Source organism: Mustela nivalis (genome assembly GCF_964662115.1).
Source record: "Mustela nivalis genome assembly, chromosome: 8".
NCBI classification, from domain to species: domain Eukaryota; kingdom Metazoa; phylum Chordata; class Mammalia; order Carnivora; family Mustelidae; genus Mustela; species Mustela nivalis.
Genome location: NC_139027.1, coordinates 54,848,440 through 54,870,092, shown reverse-complemented (window position 1 = coordinate 54,870,092; position 21,653 = coordinate 54,848,440). Strand labels below are relative to the sequence as shown.

General features: G+C 37.8%; 1 long non-coding RNA gene across 2 annotated transcripts in view; it reads right to left on the bottom strand.

The window, feature by feature from the left end:
• Positions 1-21,653, bottom strand: part of LOC309871264 — a 51,013-nt gene that overhangs the window by 15,397 nt on the left and 13,963 nt on the right. The window contains exon 3 of one of the 2 annotated variants that reach the window (XR_014315152.1): positions 3,308-3,364. The exons of the other annotated variant lie outside the window; for it this stretch is intronic. This is a non-coding gene — a long non-coding RNA (uncharacterized lncRNA). The remainder of the gene's footprint in view (positions 1-3,307; positions 3,365-21,653) is intronic. 2 annotated transcript variants of the gene reach the window in all.

Genomic DNA, 21,653 nt, shown 5'->3' with positions numbered 1-21,653 from the left:
TGCAAAAGCCCATTTATATGGAAGAAACAAAAGGCTAACAATGCTCTGGTTAGAGTGCCAGAGGCTCAATGTTTACAAGAAATCGAGGGGAAGATTAGAGAGTAATTTTCTCCTGGAGAATGATGATGGTTTAGGGGTCTTTGTAGGGAAAGTCCTTTGCTAGGATTAAATGCAGGATTATTGGTAGAGAATTGAGAAATTGAAATGGAGAGCCTCTTACAATGGCAATTTAGTCAGAATATCCAGGAAGTTCTTGAAATGTGAACTCTAAGGAAGTGGGTAGTACTCAAGAAAAAAAAAAACCTTCTATTCTAGGGAAAAAAAAAAAAAAAAAAACACCTCCCTACTTCAAGTGATAACATCACGAGTCACAAAGCAATGGAATTGCCTTTACTTTCCAAGGAAAACCAAGAGATCAATAGCATAGTGATTTGACTCAGCTTTTCGGTAACAGTGCAAGTTCAAGAAAATCCTAATGAGGAAGAAATCAATAATCTGATCTACAGATATGGCTATATCATGGCTAAAGAACAATATTTAGAAACTGAATTAATGTAGGGCATCTGGGTGGCTCAGTCAGTTAAGCATCCAACTCTTAATTTCAGCTCAGGTTATGATCTCAGGATAGTGAGATTGAGCCCCACATCAGGGCTCCATGCTCAATGGGGAGTCTGTTTCTCTCTCTCTCTTTCTCTCCTTGTGTCCCTCCCCTACATCTCTCTCTCAAATAAATAAAATATTTTTTTAAAAAAGGAAACTAAATTATATTACTTCTTTTCTCTAATTTCAAAAAGTCAGTGAAGTATGTGAAATGAAAAATTTCATTTGAAAACAATAACTAATGCACAATTTTGAACTTGACACTATTCCTAAGACTACACTGGTTTCCAAATTACCTACAAAATAAAAATCAAATCTGTTGTCTGAAAATATCAACAAGAGTTTTGGCAAGAAAGAGCTGAGAGTTTAATGTAGAATAGTCCTCTGCCCCCTTATGCTTAAGGGATATGTCCCAAGACCTCCAGTGGATGCCTGAAACCAAGGATAGTACCAAATCCATTATATACTGTTGTTTTACCCTATACATACCTCTGATAAAATTTAATTTATATTTTAGGTACACAAAGAGTTTAACCACAAGGGCACACAGGTGGCTCAGTTGGTTAAATGTCTGCCTTTGGCTCAGGTCATGATCCCACAGTTCTGGAATCAAGTCCTACATTGGGTTCCTTGCTCAGCCAGGAGCCTGCTTCTCCCTCAACCTGCCACTCCCCCTGCCTGTGCTCTCTCTGTCTCTTTCTTTTTCTGACAAATAAATAAATAAAATCTTTTACAAAAAAAAAAAAAAAAAGGAGTTCCAATAACAATAAATGGTAAAAAAAGAAAAGAACAATTATAACAATATACTATAATAAAGTATGTGAATTTTGTCTTTGTCTCTCAAAATCTTACTTTTCTATACTCATCCTTTTTCTTCTTGTGATGATATGAGAAAATAAAATGCCTACCTGATGGCATGAAGTGAAGTGAATGACATGGGCAATGTGATCTAATATTAGGCTACTACTGACCTTCTGACAACATGTCAGAAGAAGGATCATCATTTGCTTCTGGACCACAGTATCCATGGATAGCTGAAACTGCAGAAAGCAAAACAACAGATAAAGGGTAGGTATTGTAATTCATTAAAGGGACTATTTAATGAGATGTGGGTGGGTTAAGGGAATCTAAATAGGAGGCTGAGACACTCTGTAACTAGCAACAACCAGAAACCACTACTACTCATAGATCTGAAGGAGCCAGGAGTCGGAGAAACAAGGTCATCATTGCTTTTGGAGAGTTGCAGCCATGGAAAAGAGGGCAACCAACAGATCCTCTAGTCAAAGATCTATCCATTGTTCTCAACCCTGGCTGTACACAGGAGCTTTAAGAATTATTGACACCTGGGTCTCACCCCTTAAGATTCTGATGTAATGTATATGGGATGTAGCCAGGGCATCAGGTTTTTAAAAACCTCATAGATAATTCTAATGTATATAGCTAAAGTAGAGAACCATTGTCAAAGAGGGATGGACAGTCAGTGCTGGAATGTAGACATCCAAGGAAGGGAAAAATATCTAACCCCTGACACTTACAGAGTGGTCCTCAGAACACCACAGCAATCACCCAGGAGTTTGGCAGAAATGTAGAACTGTGGACTACACCTCAGACCTAATTATTCAGAATTTTCATTTCAGAAAGATTCCCAAGTAATTTGTAGGCATATTAAAGTTTGAGAAGCCCTACTTTAACCTATTCTTTTCTTGTTTTTCCTTGTCCTACTGGTATTTCTCATTAGCCCAACTCCAGTGGAACTCAGAGACCGGGGGAGCTTAGATAATTCATTCATAATGGTTAGTCTCCCTAGGACACAGAATAGGGCAGAAAAGTGCAGAGAGAATGAATCTGGATAGATCAAAAGAATTTAATCTCACCAAAGTGATACAATTATTCTTCTATTTTTACCACATTTCCAGAAATAACTTATTCTCCATTCTACCAGAGAATCCTAAAACACACACTTCACTTCCATGCATTCCTTCCACAAGCAATTTTTGGCATATACTACACATAAATACTATACTAGGTATTATGAAAGAAAGAAAATCTGTAAGAAATGGTACTTAGTTTCAATAACTGGTGGAGTAGGGTAGACAAGAAATGGATAATCTGCAGGATTTCTTCCAGCAAGGTGGCAAGTCCAGCTAACAGTGATGTTTACCCTTCTCAAGAATTAACAAGATATAAGCATTTAACAACAACAGAATCCTTGAAATAAATACTTGAGTTTACAAGAACATGAAGAAAAATGCCTAGTTCCATAAATGAAAAGCATTCACCATGGGGAGCTGACTCAGTGCTATGGGGCTACAGGGAGGAATGACAGGTAGAAGAAGGTAAGAGATACTGGAAAAGAAACAAGAATCAGGGTGTCTGGGTGGCTCAGTGGGTTAAGCCTCTGCCTTCAGCTCAGGTCATGATCTCAGGGTCCTGGGATTGAGCCCCCAGACCCTCTGCTCAGCAGGGAGCCTACTTGTGATCTCTGTCAAATAAATAAATAAAATCCTTTAAAAAAAATCTATCCTTTAGCATAGAATATGTTGGAGAGGGGGATCCCCTGAGAAATCAAAACCACAGGCCTTTACATTGTATGGGTTTCATGTCCATACCAGAAAATTATATAAAATCTGATCCTATAGAGATAATACCCCAACAAATGTAAAGCTCTCCCAATTTTTAACTCCCAAAGAACAATTACACAACTCACCTGCAAAAAAGTCACGTGACTGAGAGTCAGCAGACAGAATATGAACAGGAAAAGAACCTACAGAAAATGTATACAACACAGCTATGTAAAAATATCTATGTAAAAAAAATTAATGCAAAATAAAGGCAAACTGAAGGAATAAAAATTCATAAGAACAAAACACCAAGAAAAATGAGCAACTAGATTTTAAAAATAACCAAATAATACTTCTAGAAATGAAAACTATAATAAAATTAAAAGCAATAGATATTATTAAAAACTGAGAAAATAACAGAGGAATTAGTAAACTGAAGAACAGATCTAAAGAAATTGCCCAGAAAATCCTGTACAGAGATGGAAAATATGAGAAGACAACTACAAGTGCATATATGCACACGTGCGCATATGCACACGTGTGTGTGCGCACACACACACACACACACTCTTCCAGAGTAATTTGGAGAAAGAAAGTGAGGCATTCCTGAAGATATAATGAACAAGAGTTCCCAGAACTGATTAAAGTCATGAATCCACAAATTCCAGAATCATGAATCCTAAGCAGGAGAAAAATTTAATTATGTATAAGCACATCAAGATGACAATGCAGAACACCAAAATAAAGAGAAAAAGATAGAAAAACATAAATGCTAAAAGAATTTGCCACTCCAAATATTACCCGTTTTATTTACAAATAGTCACAATGAAGAAGGTACTTCAGAAGCAAGGAAACTGAATGGAGAAGCACAGCACAGAGGTAATGATGAACAAAGAAATTAGAAAACCATGGAAATTTCTAAACAACCAATGACTACAAAATTAAGTTTATATGCTGACTTATTTGTGGAGGTTAAAAATACAAGTTGGGGAAGACTTAATTCTGTTAAAATGTCAACTCTTCCCAAGTTGACCTATAGAGTCAATGAAATCCAATTCAAAATACCATGCTTTTTTGTAGACACCAACAAGCTAATACTAAAAATATATATGGAATATTTTTTCATGGGTCTGTTAGCCATTCACACGTCTTCTTTAGAAAAGTGCTGTTCGGGGTGCCTGGGTGGCTCAGTGGGTTAAAGCCTCTGCCTTCGGCTCAGGTCATGATCTCAGGGTCCTGGGATCGAGCCCCGCATTGGGCTCTCTGCTCAGCAGGGAGCCTGCTTCCTCCTCTCTCTGCCTGCCTCTCTGCCTACTTGTGATCTCTGTCTGTCAAATAAATAAATAAAATCTTTAAAAAAAAAAGAAAAGAAAAGAAAAGAAAAGTGTCTGTTTATGCCTTCTGCTCATTTTTTGACTTGTTTTTTGGGTATTGAGTTTGAGAAGTTCTTTATAGATCCTGGATACCAGCCCTTTATCTGTAGCGTCATTTGCAGTTATCTTTTCCCATTCTGTGGGTTGCCTCTTTGTTTTGTTGATGGTTTCCTTTGCTGTCCAGAAGCTTTTTATCTTCAAGTCCCAAAAGTTCATTTTCACTTTTGTTTCCCTTGCCTTTTGGAGCTGTGTCTTGAAAGAAGTTGCTGTGGTCAATGTCAAAGAGGTTACTACCTATGTTCTCCTCTAAGATTTTGATGTATTCCTGTTTCACACTGAGGTCTTTCATCCATTTTGAGTTTATCTTTGCATATGGTGTAAGAGAATGGTCAAATTTCATTCTTCTGTAGGTAGCTGTCCAATTTTCCCAGCACCATTTACTGAAGAGACTTTTTTCCATTGGATATTTTTTCCTACTTTGTCAAAGATTAGTTGACCATAGAACTGAGGCTCCATATCTGGGCTCTCTATTCTGTTCCACTGATCTATGTGTCTGTTTTTATGCCAGTACCATGCTGTCTTGGTGATCAGAGAAATTCAAATCAAAACCACATTGAGATATCACCTTATATCAGTTAGAATGGCAAAAATTGACAAGGCAGAGGGCACTTGGGTGGCTCAGATGGTTGGGCGTCTGCCTTCAGCTCAGGTCATGATCTCCAGGTCCTGGGATCAAGTCCCATGTTGAGCTTCCCAGCTCACCAGGGAATCTGTTTCTCCCTTTCCTTCTGCTCTGCTTCTTCCCTTGCTTATACTCTGTCTCTGTCTCTGTCTCTGTCTCTCTCTCAAATGAATGAATAAAATCTTTAAAAAAGAAATTGACAAAGCAGGAAGCAACAAATGTTGGAGAGGATGTGGAGAAAGGGAAGCCCTCTTACACTGTTGGTGGGAATGCAAGTTGGTACAGCCACTTTGGAAAACACTATGGAGGTTACTCAGAGTTAAAAATAGAGGTACCTTATGACCCAGCTATTGCACTACTGGATATTTACCCCAAAGATACAGATGCAGTGAAAAGAAGAGGCACATGCACCCCAATGGTCATAACAACAATGCCCACAATAGCCAAACTATGGAAGAAGCCGAAATGCCCTTCAACAGATGAATGGATAAAAAAGATGTATACAATGGAATATTACTCAGCCATCAGAAAAGGTGAACACCCACCATTTGCATTGACATGGATGGAACTGGAAGAGATTATGCTAAGTGAAGTAAGTGGAGAAAGACAATTATCATATGGTTTCACTTACTTATGGAACATAAGGAATAGCATGGAGGACATTAGGAAAAGAAAGGGAAAAACGAAGGGGGGAAAATCAGACAAGGAGACAAACTATAAGAGACTATGGACTCCAAGAAACAAATTGAAGGTTTCAGAGGGGAAGGGGGTGGGGAGATGGGTTAGCCCAGTGAAGGATATTAAGGAGGGCACATATTTCATGGAGTACTGGGTGTTATATACAAACAAAATATACTTAGCATACTTAGTCATTAGGGAAATTCAAACAAAAAACATGAGATACCACTATAGAAGCATTAGAATGGATAAAGTAAAATATAAAAAGATTTTTATTTTACTTATTTTTTTAGAAAGAGAGCACATGAGCAGGGAGGAGGGGAAGAGGGAATAAGAGAATCTGAAGCAGACCCCACACCCAGGGCTAAGCCTGATGCAGGGCTCAATCTCATGACCCTGAGATTACAACTTGATTTAAAACCAAGAGTTAGAAGCTTAACTGAAGGAGCCACCCAAGTATTCCTCAAAAGATTTTTAAATGACAATGCCAAGTACTAGAAAAAGATGTAAAGCAAGTAGAATTCTAATACATTGCTGGTGTGAATATAAAATAGTACAGTCACTTGGAAATTAGTTTGGCAGTTTCTTATAAAGTTAAACATATGGGGCGCCTGGGTGGCTCAGTGGGTTAAAGCCTCTGCCTTCAGCTCAGGTCATGATCCCATGGTCCTGGGATCGAGCCCCACATCGGGCTCTCTGCTCAGCGGGGAGCCTGCTTCCTCCTCTCTCTCTCTGCCTGCCTCTCTGCCTATGTGTGATCTCTGTCTGTCAAATAAATAAATAAAATCTTTAAAAAAATAAAATAAAATAAATAAAGTTAAACATATGTCCACCATACAACCCATTGATTCCACTCATAGATATTTACTAAAGTAAAATAAAAACCTGTGTGCTGACAAAAACCTGTTTATGAATCTTTACAGAAACTTTACCCATAATTACTAACAACTGGAAACAACTTAAATGTTCCCCAATCAAGGAATGGATAAACTAACTGTGGCATATCCATAAAATAAAATACTATTCAGTGATAAAAAGGAATGAATTATTAACACATGCAACAACATGAGATATATTTCAAATGTTTACATGAAGTGAAAGAATTAGACTCAAAAAACTATATGCTGATTGACTCCATTTATATGGCATTCGTTAGAGAGGAGAAGGGAGTTGGGGGAAATTGGAAGGGGAGGTGAACCATGAGAGACTGTGGACTCTGAAAAACAATCTGAGGGTTTTGAAGGGGTGGGGGGTGGGAGGTTGGGGTACTAGGTGGTGGGTATTATAAAGGGCACGAATTGCATGGAGCACTGGGTGTGGTGAAAAATAATGAATACTGTTATGCTGAAAATAAAAAATAAATTTAAAAAAAAAAAAAAAAAAAAAAAAAAAAAAAAAAAAAAAAAAAAAAAAAAAAAAGAAAATGCAAAATTATAAACTGTTCCATGGCTGCCAGAGTTTAAGTAGGTGGGGAGAGTTTGACTATACAGGAGTAGCACAAGGATAATTGGTGGGTATGGCAACGGGTGATAGACACGTTTTCTCCTTTTTTTTTATTTCTACTTTATTGAAGTATAAATGACCAAAAAAAAAAAAGACCTGTAAGATAATTCAAGTCTATATCATAGTCATTTCATACACATAAAAATTGTGAATAAATTTCCCCCACCATGTTTTACATTAGATCTTCAGAACTTATTCATCTTAAGGTTTATAATCTTTTAGTAACTATTCTGTTTTCCCAATCTCTCAGCCTCTGGCAACCACTTTGTACTCATTTTTTATGAATTTGTTTTTTATTCAGATTTCATTTATAAATGATGTCATACAGTATTTACCTTTCTCTGTCTGCCTTATTTTAGTTAGCATAATACCCTCAAAGTTTGTCCACACTTTTTACAAATGACAGGCTTTCTGTCTTTTTCATGGCTGAGTAATATTCCGTCATATATATGTACCACATCTTCTTTATCCATTCATCCACTGATAGACACTTAGGCTGTTTCCAAATTTTGGCAATTGTGAATATGTTGTTGCAATGAATATGGGAGTGCAGATTTCTCTTTGAGATCCTGTTTTTATTTCCTTTGAATATATAATCAGAGGACAGACTATGGCATATGGCATTTCTATTTTTAATTTTTTGAAGAACTGCCATACTATTTTCCATAACAGCTCCACCAATTTTCATTTCCCCAAAGTACTCAAGGGTTCCCTCTTCTCCACAACCTCACCAACACCTACCTCTTATCTTTTTGATGACTGCTATTCTAACAGATGTAAGGTAGTATCCTATTGTGGTTTTGATGTGCATTTCCCTGATGCACAGTGATGAGCATCTTTTCATGGACCTCTTAGTCATTTGTGTCTCCTTTGGAAAATGTCTATTCAGTTTCCCTGCACATTTTTTAATCCGATTTTTGGGGGGTTTTATTGTTTGTTTTTTTGAAATTGAGTTGTGTGAGTTCTTTATATACTTTTATATTAATCCCTTATCAGATATATAATTTGAAAATATTTCCTCTCATACTATAGGTTGCCTTCCATTTTGTTGATGGTTTCCTTTGTTGTATAAAAGCTATTTAGTTTGTTGTAGCCTCACTTACTCATTTTTGCTTTTATTGTCTTTGTTTTTGATGTCAGATTTTAAAAAAATCATTACCAAGACTGATGTCAAAAAGCCTATCACCTACATTTTCTTCTAGGGGTTTTATATCAGGTTTTACACTCCAATCTTTAATCTATTTTGAGTTGTTTTTGTGTATGATGTAAGATAAGGCTCTTGTTTCATTATCTTACATTCTACTACATATTTTGGCTTCTTTATAATAAATTAATTGGTCATATATGCATGGGTTTATTTCTGGGCTCTCTATTCTATGTATCTGCTTTAATGATAATATCATACTATTTTGATTATTATAGCTTTGCAATATAGTTTGAAATCAGAAACTTTGATGTCTCCAGCTTTGTTCTACTTCCTCAACTATTCTATATATTGTGTAGTATATATCTGTGGTAGTTATTACATGAATCTAATAATTTGTCAGAACTCAAAGACCTGTACAGCAAAAACAGTGAATTTTACTCTATATGACTTTAAAAATAAATGAAGAAAAATGTTTGAAATAAAACAGTAGACCACAATACCACTGTCTTAGTTTCCTATGGCTGCTGTAACAAATTACCACAAACTAGTGGCTAACAACAACATAAATTCAAGCTTTTATGCTTCTGAAGGCCAGAGTCCAAAACAAGTCTTTCAGAGCTAAAACCAAGGTGTAGACAGGGCCACACTCCTTTTTGAGACTCTAAGGGAGAATCTGCCCCTTGCCTCTTCCAACTTCTGGAGGTTGCTAGTAGTCCTTGATCAGTGACTAAATCACTTCTATCTCTACCTCCACAGTCACAGTGGCTTCTCCTCTTCTGTGTGAAATCTCCCTTTATAATGACACTTGCGTTATAATAACACTTGGGACTGCACTCAGGGCCCTGTGAATAATCCAAATCATCTCCCCATCTGAAGACTCTAATCTCATCTGCGAAGTCTTTGCAATGTAAGGTAACATTCACTAGCTCCAGGGATTAGGATGTGGACATTTGGGAGAGAGGAACTATTATCTGGCTTCCCACAATCATATTAAATAAGAACAGACAACACAGGAAACTTTTAATGTACCTGTAGTATTCAACCTCTTTAGATAAGTAATAAAAACATAGGTGTTCATCTTCTGAATAGCAGAAAAGAAGAAGAAATGGAGCCATTTCTGGCTGAGTGAGTAGTTTGGAGAAGTAGGAAAATATATGATAAATTCAGGCTGTGGCAAATGACCAAAATATGGAGTATGTGGAGCATACATGAAAAAAATACTTTTAAAAGACAGTTTGTAGCCAAATAATAGAACACCTTGAACCCCTTGTATCATTTTGCAGGTCTTAGGCAGCCAGTACATATTTTTTGAGTGAGTGGGAATCAAACCAGTGTATTCATTAGTGTATAAAAGCATATGACGTATAACAGCACTTATTATGTGTCAAGAATGATTGAAGCATTTTATTTTTTTTTTTTTTTTTTTTTTTTTTTTTTTTTTTGCTTTGGAGGCTGTTACACCATTCATGTACTATCTTGTTTCTTTTTTTTTTTTTTTTAATTTTAACTTTTTATTTTTTATAAACATATATTTTTATCACCAGGTTTACACACTTCACAGCACTCACCAAAGCACATACCTCCCCAATGTCCATAATCCCACCCCCTTCTCCCAAACCCCCTCCCCCCAGCAACCCTCAGTTTGTTTTGTGAGATTAAGAGTCACTTATGGTTTGTCTCCCTCCCAATCCCATCTTGTTTCATTTATTCTTCTCCTACCCACTTAAGCCTCCATGTTGCATCACCACTTCCTCATATCAGGGAGATCATATGATAGTTGTCTTTCTCTGCTTGACTTATTTCGCTAAGCATGATACGCTCTAGTTCCATCCATGTTGTCGCAAATGGCAAGATTTCATTTCTTTTGATGGCTGCATAGTATTCCATTGTGTATATATACCACATCTTCTTGATCCATTCATCTGTGGATGGACATCTAGGTTCTTTCCATAGTTTGGCTATTGTGGACATTGCTGCTATAAACATTCGGGTGCATGTGCCCCTTTGGATCACTACATTTGTATCTTTAGGGTAAATACCCAATAGTGCAATTGCTGGGTCATAGGGCAGTTCTATTTTCAACATTCTGAGGAACCTCCATGCTGTTTTCCAGAGTGGCTGCACCAGCTTGCATTCCCACCAACAGTGTAGGAGGGTTCCCCTTTCTCCGCATCCTCGCCAGCATCTGTCATTTCCTGACTTGTTGATTTTAGCCATTCTGACTGGTGTGAGGTGATATCTCATTGTGGTTTTGATTTGTATTTCCCTGATGCCGAGTGATATGGAGCACTTTTTCATGTGTCTGTTGGCCATCTGGATGTCTTCTTTGCAGAAATGTCTGTTCATGTCCTCTGCCCATTTCTTGATTGGATTATTTGTTCTTTGGGTGTTGAGTTTGCTAAGTTCTTTATAGATTCTGGACACTAGTCCTTTATCTGATATGTCGTTTGCAAATATCTTCTCCCATTCTGTCAGTTGTCTTTTGATTTTGTTAACTGTTTCCTTTGCTGTGCAAAAGCTTTTGATCTTGATGAAATCCCAATAGTTCATTTTTTCCCTTGCTTCCCTTGCCTTTTGCGTTGTTCCTAGGAAGATGTTGCTGCGGCAGAGGTCGAAGAGGTTGCTGCCTGTGTACTCAAGGATTTTGATGGATTCCTTTCGTACATTGAGGTCCTTCATCCATTTTGAGTCTATTTTTGTGTGTGGTGTAAGGAAATGGTCCAATTTCATTTTTCTGCATGTGGCTGTCCAATTTTCCCAGCACCATTTATTGAAGAGGCTGTCTTTTTTCCATTGGACATTCTTTCCTGCTTTGTCGAAGATGAGTTGACCATAGATTTGAGGGTCTATTTCTGGGCTCTCTATTCTGTTCCATTGATCTATGTGTCTGTTTTTGTGCCAGTACCATGCTGTCTTGATGATGACAGCTTTGTAATAGAGCTTGAAGTCCGGAATTGTGATGCCACCAACGTTGGCTTTCTTTTTCAATATCCCTTTGGCTATTCGAGGTCTTTTCTGGTTCCATATAAATTTTAGCATTATTTGTTCCATTTCTTTGAAAAAGATGGATGGTACTTTGATAGGAATTGCATTAAATGTGTAGATTGCTTTAGGTAGCATAGACATTTTCACAATATTTATTCTTCCAATCCAGGAGCATGGAACATTTTTCCATTTCTTTGTGTCTTCCTCAATTTCTTTCATGAGTACTTTATAGTTTTCTGAGTATAGATTCTGTGTCTCTTTGGTTAGGTTTATTCCTAGGTATCTTATGGTTTTGGATGCAATTGTAAATGGGATTGACTCCTTAATATCTCTTTCTTCTGTCTTGCTGTTGGTGTAGAGAAATGCAACTGATTTCTGTGCATTGATTTTATATCCTGACACTTTACTGAATTCCTGTATAAGTTCTAGCAGTTTTGGAGTGGAGTCTTTTGGGTTTTCCACATATAGTATCATATCATCTGCGAAGAGTGATAATTTGACTTCTTCTTTGCCGATTTGGATGCCTTTAATTTCCTTTTGTTGTCTGATTGCTGAAGCTAGGACCTCTAGTACTATGTTGAATAGCAGTGGTGATAATGGACATCCCTGCCGTGTTCCTGACCTTAGTGGAAAAGCTTTCAGTTTTTCTCCATTGAGAATGATATTTGCGGTGGGTTTTTCATAGATGGCTTTGATGATATTGAGGTATGTGCCCTCTATCCCTACACTTTGAAGAGTTTTGATCAGGAAGGGATGCTGTACTTTGTCAAATGCTTTTTCAGCATCTATTGAGAGTATCATATGGTTCTTGTTCTTTCTTTTATTGATGTGTTGTATCACATTGACTGATTTGCGGATGTTGAACCAACCTTGCAGCCCTGGAATAAATCCCACTTGGTCGTGGTGAATAATCTTTTTAATGTACTGTTGAATCCTATTGGCTAGTATTTTGTTGAGTATTTTCGCATCTGTGTTCATCAAGGATATAGGTCTATAGCTCTCTTTTTTGGTGGGATCCTTGTCTGGTTTTGGGATCAAGGTGATGCTGGCCTCATAAAATGAGTTTGGAAGTTTTCCTTCCATTTCTATTTTTTGGAACAGTTTCAGGAGAATAGGAATTAGTTCTTCTTTGAATGTTTGGTAGAATTCCCCCGGGAAGCCATCTGGCCCTGGGCTTTTGTTTGTTTGGAGATTTTTAATGACTGTTTCAATCTCCTTACTGGTTATGGGTCTGTTCAGGCTTTCTATTTCTTCCTGGTTCAGTTGTGGTAGTTTATATGTTTCTAGGAATGCATCCATTTCTTCCAGATTGTCAAATTTATTGCCGTAGAGTTGCTCATAGTATGTTCTTATAATAGTTTGTATTTCTTTGGTGTTAGTTGTGATCTCTCCTCTTTCATTCATGATTTTATTTATTTGAGTCCTTTCTCTTTTCTTTTTGATAAGTCGGGCCAGGGGTTTATCAATTTTATTAATTCTTTCAAAGAACCAGCTCCTAGTTTCGTTGATTTGTTCTACTGTTTTTTTGGTTTCTATTTCATTGATTTCTGCTCTGATCTTTATGATTTCTCTTCTCCTGCTGGGCTTAGGGTTTCTTTCTTGTTCTTTCTCCAGCTCCTTTAGGTGTAGGGTTAGGTTGTGTACCTGAGACCTTTCTTGTTTCTTGAGAAAGGCTTGTACCGCTATATATTTTCCTCTCAGGACTGCCTTTATTGTGTCCCACAGATTTTGAACCGTTGTATTTTCATTATCATTTGTTTCCATGATTTTTTTCAATTCTTCTTTAATTTCCCGGTTGACCCATTCATTCTTTAGAAGGATACTGTTTAGTCTCCATGTATTTGGGTTCTTTCCAAACTTCCTTTTGTGGTTGAGTTCTAGCTTTAGAGCATTGTGGTCTGAAAATATGCAGGGAATGATCCCAATCTTTTGATACCGGTTGAGTTCTGATTTAGGACCGAGGATGTGATCTATTCTGGAGAATGTTCCATGTGCACTAGAGAAGAATGTGTATTCTGTTGCTTTGGGATGAAATGTTCTGAATATATCTGTGATGTCCATCTGGTCCAGTGTGTCGTTTAAGGCCTTTATTTCCTTGCTGATCTTTTGCTTGGATGACCTGTCCATTTCAGTGAGGGGAGTGTTAAAGTCCCCTACTATTATTGTATTGTTGTTGATGTGTTTCTTTGATTTTGTTATTAATTGGTTTATATAGTTGGCTGCTCCCACGTTGGGGGCATAGATATTTAAAATTGTTAAATCTTCTTGTTGGACAGACCCTTTGAGTATGATATAGTGTCCTTCCTCATCTCTTATTATAGTCTTTGGCTTAAAATCTAATTGATCTGATATAAGGATTGCCACTCCTGCTTTCTTCTGATGTCCATTAGCATGGTAAATTCTTTTCCACCCCCTCACTTTAAATCTGGAGGTGTCTTCGGGCTTAAAATGAGTTTCTTGGAGGCAACATATAGATGGATTTTGTTTTTTTATCCATTCTGATACCCTGTGTCTTTTGACAGGGGCATTTAGCCCATTCACATTCAGGGTAACTATTGAGAGATATGAATTTAGTGCCATTGTATTGCCTGTAAGGTGACTGTTATTGTATATGGTCTCTGTTCCTTTCTGATCTACCACTTGTAGGCTCTCTCTTTGCTTAGAGGACCCCTTTCAATATTTCCTGTAGAGCTGGTTTGGTATTTGCAAATTCTTTCAGTTGTTGTTTGTCCTGGAAGCTTTTAATCTCTCCTTCTATTTTCAATGATAGCCTAGCTGGATATAGTATTCTGGGCTGCATGTTTTTCTCGTTTAGTGCTCTAAAAATATCATGCCAGCTCTTTCTGGCCTGCCAGGTCTCTGTGGATAAGTCAGCTGCCAATCTAATATTTTTACCATTGTATGTTACAGACTTCTTTTCCCGAGCTGCTTTCAGGATTTTCTCTTTGTCACTGAGACTTGTAAATTTTACTATTAGGTGACGGGGTGTGGGCCTATTCTTATTGATGTTGATGGGCGTTCTCTGAACCTCCTGAATTTTGATGCTCGTTCCCTTTGCCATATTGGGGAAATTCTCCCCAATAATTTTCTCCAGTATACCTTCTGCTCCCCTCTCTCTTTCTTCTTCTTCTGGAATCCCAATTATTCTAATGTTGTTTCGTCTTATGGTGTCACTTAATTCTCGAATTCTCCCCTCGTGGTCCAGTAGCTGTTTGTCCCTCTTGTGCTCAGCTTCTTTATTCTCTGTCATTTGGTCTTCTATATCACTAATTCTTTCTTCTGCCTCATTTATCCTAGCAGTTAGAGCCTCCATTTTTGATTGCACCTCATTAATAGCTTTTTTGATTTCAACTTGGTTAGATTTTAGTTCTTTTATTTCTCCAGAAAGGGCTTTTATATCTCTCGAGAGGGTTTCTCTAATATCTTCCATGCCTTTTTCGAGCCCGGCTAGAACCTTGAGAATTGTCATTCTGAACTCTAGATCTGACATATTACCGATGTCTGTATTGATTAGGTCCCTAGCCTTCGGTACTGCCTCTTGTTCTTTTTTTTGCGTTGAATTTTTACATCTCGTCATTTTGGCCAGATAAGAGTAAATGAAGGGGCAAGTAAAATACTAAAAGGGTGGCAAAGACCCCAGGAAAATATGCTTTAACCAAATTAGAAGAGATCCAAAATCGTGAGTGGGGAGAAAGGGGATAAAAAGAGGTTCAAAAAGAAAGAAAGAAAAAAAAAAAAAGAAAAAAGAAAAGAAAAAAAAAGAAAAGAAAAAAAAAAAATTTTTTTTTTTAAAAAAGAAAACACCTGAGAAAAATGTAAAAAAGAAAAAATATATATATTAGATAAACTAGTAAAAAATCGTTAAAAAGGAAAAAGGTAACAGTTAAAAAAAAAAAAAATTTTACCCGAAGGCGAGAAGAAAAAAAAAAAAAAAAGTGAAAAAGAAAAAATTAAATTAACTGCAAGACTAAAAAAAAATCACAGGAAAAAAGCCGTGAGTTCCGTGGTTGGCTTTCTCCTCCTCTGGAATTCTGCTGCTCTCCTTGGTATTGAAACCGCACTCCTTGGTAGGTGAACTTGGTCTCGGCTGGATTTCTTGTTGATCTTCTGGGGGAGGGGCCTGTTGTAGTGATTCTCAAGTGTCTTTGCCCCAGGCGGAATTACACCTCCCTTACCCGGGGCCGGGGTGAGTAATCCGCTCGGGTTTGCTTTCAGGAGCTTTTGTTCCCTGAGCGCTTTCCGTAGAGTTCCGGAGGACGGGAACACAAATGGCGGCCTCCTGGTCTCCGGCCCGGAGGAGCCGAGAGCCCAGGGCCGCACTCCTCAGTGCGCCCTCAGAGAACAGCGCCCGTTACTCCCGTCTGCCTGACCTCCGGCCGCGCTCCGAGCTCACCGAGCCTGCGACCGGTTCAAGGTAACACCGAGCTGCGAGCTTACTGTCGGCTCTGTCTCTGTAGCCGGCTTTCCCGTTCCAATACCCGCAAGCTCTGCGACACTCAGACACCCCCGATCCTTCTGTGACCCTGCGGGACCTGAGGCCACGCTGACCCCGCGTGGGCTTCGCCCCGGTTTAGCCTCTGGAGCGATGTCCCTCAGCGGAACAGACTTTTAAAAGTCCTGATTTTGTGCGCGGTTGCTCCGCCGCTTGCCGGGAGCCGGCCCCTCCCCCCGGGGTCTATCTTCCCGTCGCTTTGGATTCACTTCTCCGCCGCTCCTACCTTTCAGAAAGTGGTTGTTTTTCTGTTTCCAGAATTGCTGTTCTTCTTCTCTTCGATCTGCGGATGGGTTTTCAGGTGTTTGCAATCTTTAGATAAGCTATCTAGCTGATCTCCGGCTAGCTGAAGCAGTCTCAGCTTGCTACTTCTCCGCCATCTTGACCGATTGAAGCATTTTAAATACTTCAAACATTTATCCTTAGAATAATCGCTTGTGTTGAATACTATTATTATCACCATTTTACAAATGAGGAAACTGAGGTACAGAAAGATCAAGTGGTTTTCCCAAGGTCACACAGCTAATATGTCATAGGACCAGGATTTGAAAACAAGAAGACAGCCTCCAGAGTCCTTGTTTTAACTATTTACTAAGGAAGAGAAAGAGGGAGAAGGAAGGGAAATAAAGAATTCAAGAAGAGAGATTAAAAAAAAAAAAATTAAGGATGAAGAACAGAAAGTTAGAAGCAATACTCGGAAGTGCTGATGTAATAGAAATGGCGGGACAGAGGTCAGTTTTATCAAAGGAGCAACAAATGCTCCGTGCATTCCTTTCCAGTAGGGCTAGATTACATACATAAGGAGAGAGTAAATCCCAGTCTCATCACTTGAAGTAAATCCACTAATGCCTTGGAGTCTCAGAGATCACCATCTTTCTTGGCAAAATATTTATCCTTCAAATCATTCCATAGGCCAATTGACAAATGTCAGGTTATACTCTTGAGCAGTCCAGTCCTGTTTTCTCGCATAAATATATGAACAAACACATCCACTTCACATAGACCCTATAACATTTCTGAGAATTGTAGACTTTTTTTTAGATCTTCAATAAAGTAATGTAATAAATGCATTGTTGAAATTTTTTTACTGCTTTATATACGATTCCTGAGAATAGAACTGTTTCCCTTTTCCATAAAAGTGGACTGTTTCCTTTTGTGCAATTTCAAATATAATGTTTTATATCACTGTAGTTTCAGATGTTTATTTTTTATTATTGAGAGTCAAAAAATGAGCTCAGTTGGGAAACAAAATGTATGATTCCGCATGCCTTCAAAAATGCAAACCTGAAGCATTAAGTGGAACTTTCCCCAGGATACTGTGTTTCAGTTCCAACTGGCTACTAATTACTTACAGTGAAAGTGTCACACTGCTCTCCTTTCAGCACTTTGTTGGCCAAGTGTCTCTGGCAATAATCTCTCAACACATAAGCACCATTCCCTTTCATCACATTATTTAATCAATAAAGCAATGCCCTCGCACCAGCCAGGCCCAGAGCCATCTTGTCACAAGTGCTAAATAAATGAAACAAACACCAGTCCTGCTCTACAACCTCTCCATTAATAAACATGAATCGAGATTCCTTTAATACAAAATCCACTCTCTTGAATTTACCACTGCACACGTAGGCACATTTATGATGTTACAAAAGAAATTTTTTATTATGATGGTGAGATTAGACCAAGATCCACCCACATTTGGGTGAGGTTCTTTTGAATCAGCCTCTTCAATGCTGTTCACCAAGACAGATGTTTTCCTCACTTCCTGCCTGCATGAAGGAAGCCCACCTTGGCAGGGTCCTCCTCTCAGCAGGGAAGGAAGGGTTCCCTCTGCTGTTCAGTCTAAAAAGGAATGATAGGTGAACTTAGGATGCCCCATTTGCCCATTTCTCTCTACCAGGGATCCTCTATTATGGAGATGTTGAGCTTCCAAGGATAAAGTTTGGATCCCAATTCATTCTCTCCCATTTCTTACTGATTATGAAGCCACAGAAGAGAGAATGTCTTAGCCTTAGGCTCTCCCAAAAATCTAAAGCCTATGAAGCCTTAAAAGAGTGGGGTTAGTGTCTCCCCTTCATACCTCCATAGTCTAACAGATCCTGGCACATGCTAGATATACAACAGGCATTAAATGGTTGGATGACTTCTTTGGATACCATCAAGAATCACCTTCTATGGAAGCTAGCATTTATTATGCACATACTATGTGCAAGTTAATTTATTTAATCCTCTCTTTATAAAGATAAAACAAAACAAAACTGAGGAGCAACGAGAATGAGTAAGTCATCCACAGTCACAGCAGGTGAGAGACAGAGCCAGTATTTCAACCCACCCACTTTGACTCCAAAGCCTGTTCCCTCGTGACTGTTCTGCTGTTCTCCTCCCAAGTTTTATCAGACACATCATGACTTCCTAACTTTCTCTTACATGGCTGCATGGATAATTATATCATGAGAAACACTAGCCAAGAAAAGTATCAAAATAATAATTCACACTGGAAGACATCATTAATGTGTTTGGCAAATGTTAATCCCAATGATTGAGTGTACATTCTGCATGGGCATCTTTTGCTAAAAGCTACTGAGAATGCAACACAGTGCTAAGATATAGTCTGACTTCATTTGAACCATAAGCCATTAAAGTTCTCAAAAGAATGAAACTATTCTTACTGTATAGAACATGATTTGACCTATTAAGTTTCCCTACAGCTGAATATGGTTTGAAAAAGAAGTGCTAACTAGACAGGAAAATGTTAATATTAGAATGGATTTACACTGAAATATAATGTGCTCATTTACCTTTTTGAAAAAATCTGCTATTTGTGATTCAATTCCTACAAGTTTCAAGGTCTGGTTTTTTCCTGGGCTCCTTGGAATTGAATAAGTTCTTATAACCAGCTGACATTGCTACCAGCATTTCTAGTGTAAGCCAGTTATCCCCAAATTCTCTGGCATTCAGGAAGCAGGAATCATGTTTTTGTAAAATAGATCACTCTGCTATCATTCCATTTTCTGTGAGAAGACTAGCCCCTCCACAATACTTCATGTGTTCCCAAAGGGCTTCCTCTCTGCAATTCCTAGTCCTCCCAAAATCAAAATTACCCCCCTTGCCCTCTGACCTCCAGGTGAAATCTTCTTCATTCCTACTTTGTCACAAGCATGGGAGAGAGCTCCTAGTCCTTCATTACCAAAAGCATCATTAAATAAGGGCTGCTGTGTAAAACTGACTTTTATTAAGGATTATGGAAAAAAATCATATTATATCACAGATCAAAAACCAACTTCAAGTAGAATGCTTTATATCATAAATACATTCAACCATTCTGCAATAGGTAATCTCTCTGACCAACTCTCTCCCTTCAGCCCTGACCCTCAGCCATGTTCCCTTTCTATAAGACTTTTTAACACCATATTTCTTCTTCCCGAACAGTGCTCAAGCTCTAATACAACTCCTTCTTGAGTTGCCAGGAGAGAACAGTGAAATTCTTGTTATTTTATTATGTAAAGTGAATAAAGCAATTCCCCCATATCTAGGTGGGTTGGGGGAACCACTCACTTTTTATAAGCAAAGATCCTAGAAAAGGATTTTCCTTAGAGAAAGCAAATCCTCTTTTTTGAAAGTAGTCATATCAAAAGGCATCCAGCCACCTTTTAACCTTGTTTTTCTCAATACCGTATTGTTGGGAGTTCTAGGAGATGAAAAGAGTTTTTCCTAAGTAGTCAAATCTCTCAGCAATATGGATAACTACCCTTTATCCTAAAATAGTGCTTTAAATAAGATGCCTAGATAAAGTTAGCTTAAGTATTCTTTTCCTTAAGTTAGTTAAAAGTTAACAGTTCAAAGTTAAAAGTTAAGTTTCCTTAACTTTCCTTAAGTTTCCTTAAGTTAGCTTAAGTATTCTTTTCCTAAATAAAGTGTAAATACCTCCTCCTCTGTGTGATAAGCTAGTGTCCCCCTCCTCTGTGTGATAAGCTAGTGTCATTTAGGATGAGTGTCACACTGTTCTCACTGTTCAATAAATATTTGCTAAATAAATTGGTAATCACAGTCACTTCCCAAAGGAAAGGTGACAAAAGGTACAGGTAGAGTAAAATTACTTTATTTTCACTCTAAGAGCAAAAACTTTAATAATTGCCTTGAGTCTGTTTTAGCAAAAATTAGGCACTTGGTTTTCATTAGGAAAGACATTTAGAGATATTTCTCCTAATGAAAATCTAAACCCAGGCCTTTAAAATGGCTTAGTGATAGTGATGATTCTTCAGAGAGCTCACCAGTTTCTCAGCCCTATGGGACATGCTGATAATTCATTTTATAGGTCAAGTGCAAGTGCATTTATTAATGTATGCTCTGATCTAACCCACATTGCAGGATTAACTTCACAGTGCTTGATCAATGATTCTCAAATTAATGGATTCATCAGCACTGCCTATTGAGACACCCTCGTCATTTATATTGCACTTCTTCCAAATCGTAATTAGGCATGTTATCTGTGCAGTCTCTACGTGGACTCTTAAAAAGAAATCTGCATCAGAAGGAAGTGTAGAGATTTTTATTGCCTTGAAGACTTTGATCCATCAGTGACCTCTGTTCTGTTGCATCAGTGCTCCTACACCTTGATAGGTATCTTCTCCCATCCTGAAGTTGTCCCTATCCTAAATATTCCACTCTAAGATTATATTCTATATTGGGCCTTTTCTGTGCCCACAAAACTTTTGATTCTACTACTCCATGGAAATAATTCAGCAATCCTCTAACCACCAAACTTTCACCTTTCATAGAATCTGTACAATCTGGTATCACGGACAATGCATTCCTACCTGGACTTCTTCAGCAACTTGCCCCTAAGACAGTGCCTTTCCAGATCCTCTTCCTATCTTTCTGGTCAGAATTTGTCTCTCTTTGTGGCTTATTCAGCCTTCCTCTAACCTCTGCCCTTGATTCTCAACTCTTGTTCCCTCATTATTGCCAAATGTTAAAGAGGAAAGCAAAAGTATAAAAATAATAAATAAGAAATAAATCCCCAAATACCATTAATAAAAGCCTATATAAAAGAACCAAATTCTCCAGTAGAAAAGATTTTCATATGCCATGGAATATTATTCAGCCATAAAAAAGAAAAAAATCTTGCCATTTGTGACAACATGGATGGACTGTGAGGGCATCATGCTAAGCAAAATAAGTCAGAGAATGACAGATACAATGTGATCTTACTTATATCTGGAATCTAAAACAAAACTCACAGAATCAAAGAACAGATTGCTGATTGCCAGAGGTGGAAAAAGGAGGATGAGCAAAATAGGTGAAGATGGTCAAAGGTACAAACTTCCAATTATCAAATAAATAAGCCCTAGAGATGTAATATACAGTATGGTGACTATAGTTAACAATCTGTAGTGCATATTTGATAGTTATTAAGAAAATAGATCTTAAAAGTTCTTTACATGAAAAAAATGTGCAAACAATGTGTGGTGATGGATTTGACTAGACTTATATATAAGTAGCAAATCACCTTGTATACCTAAAACTAATATAATGTTATAGGTCAATTATATTTCAATTACAAAACAAGATTTTCAATAAAGATAAAAATAGACTGGTTACAAACTCAAAGTTTGAATACACAAAGAAATTCACT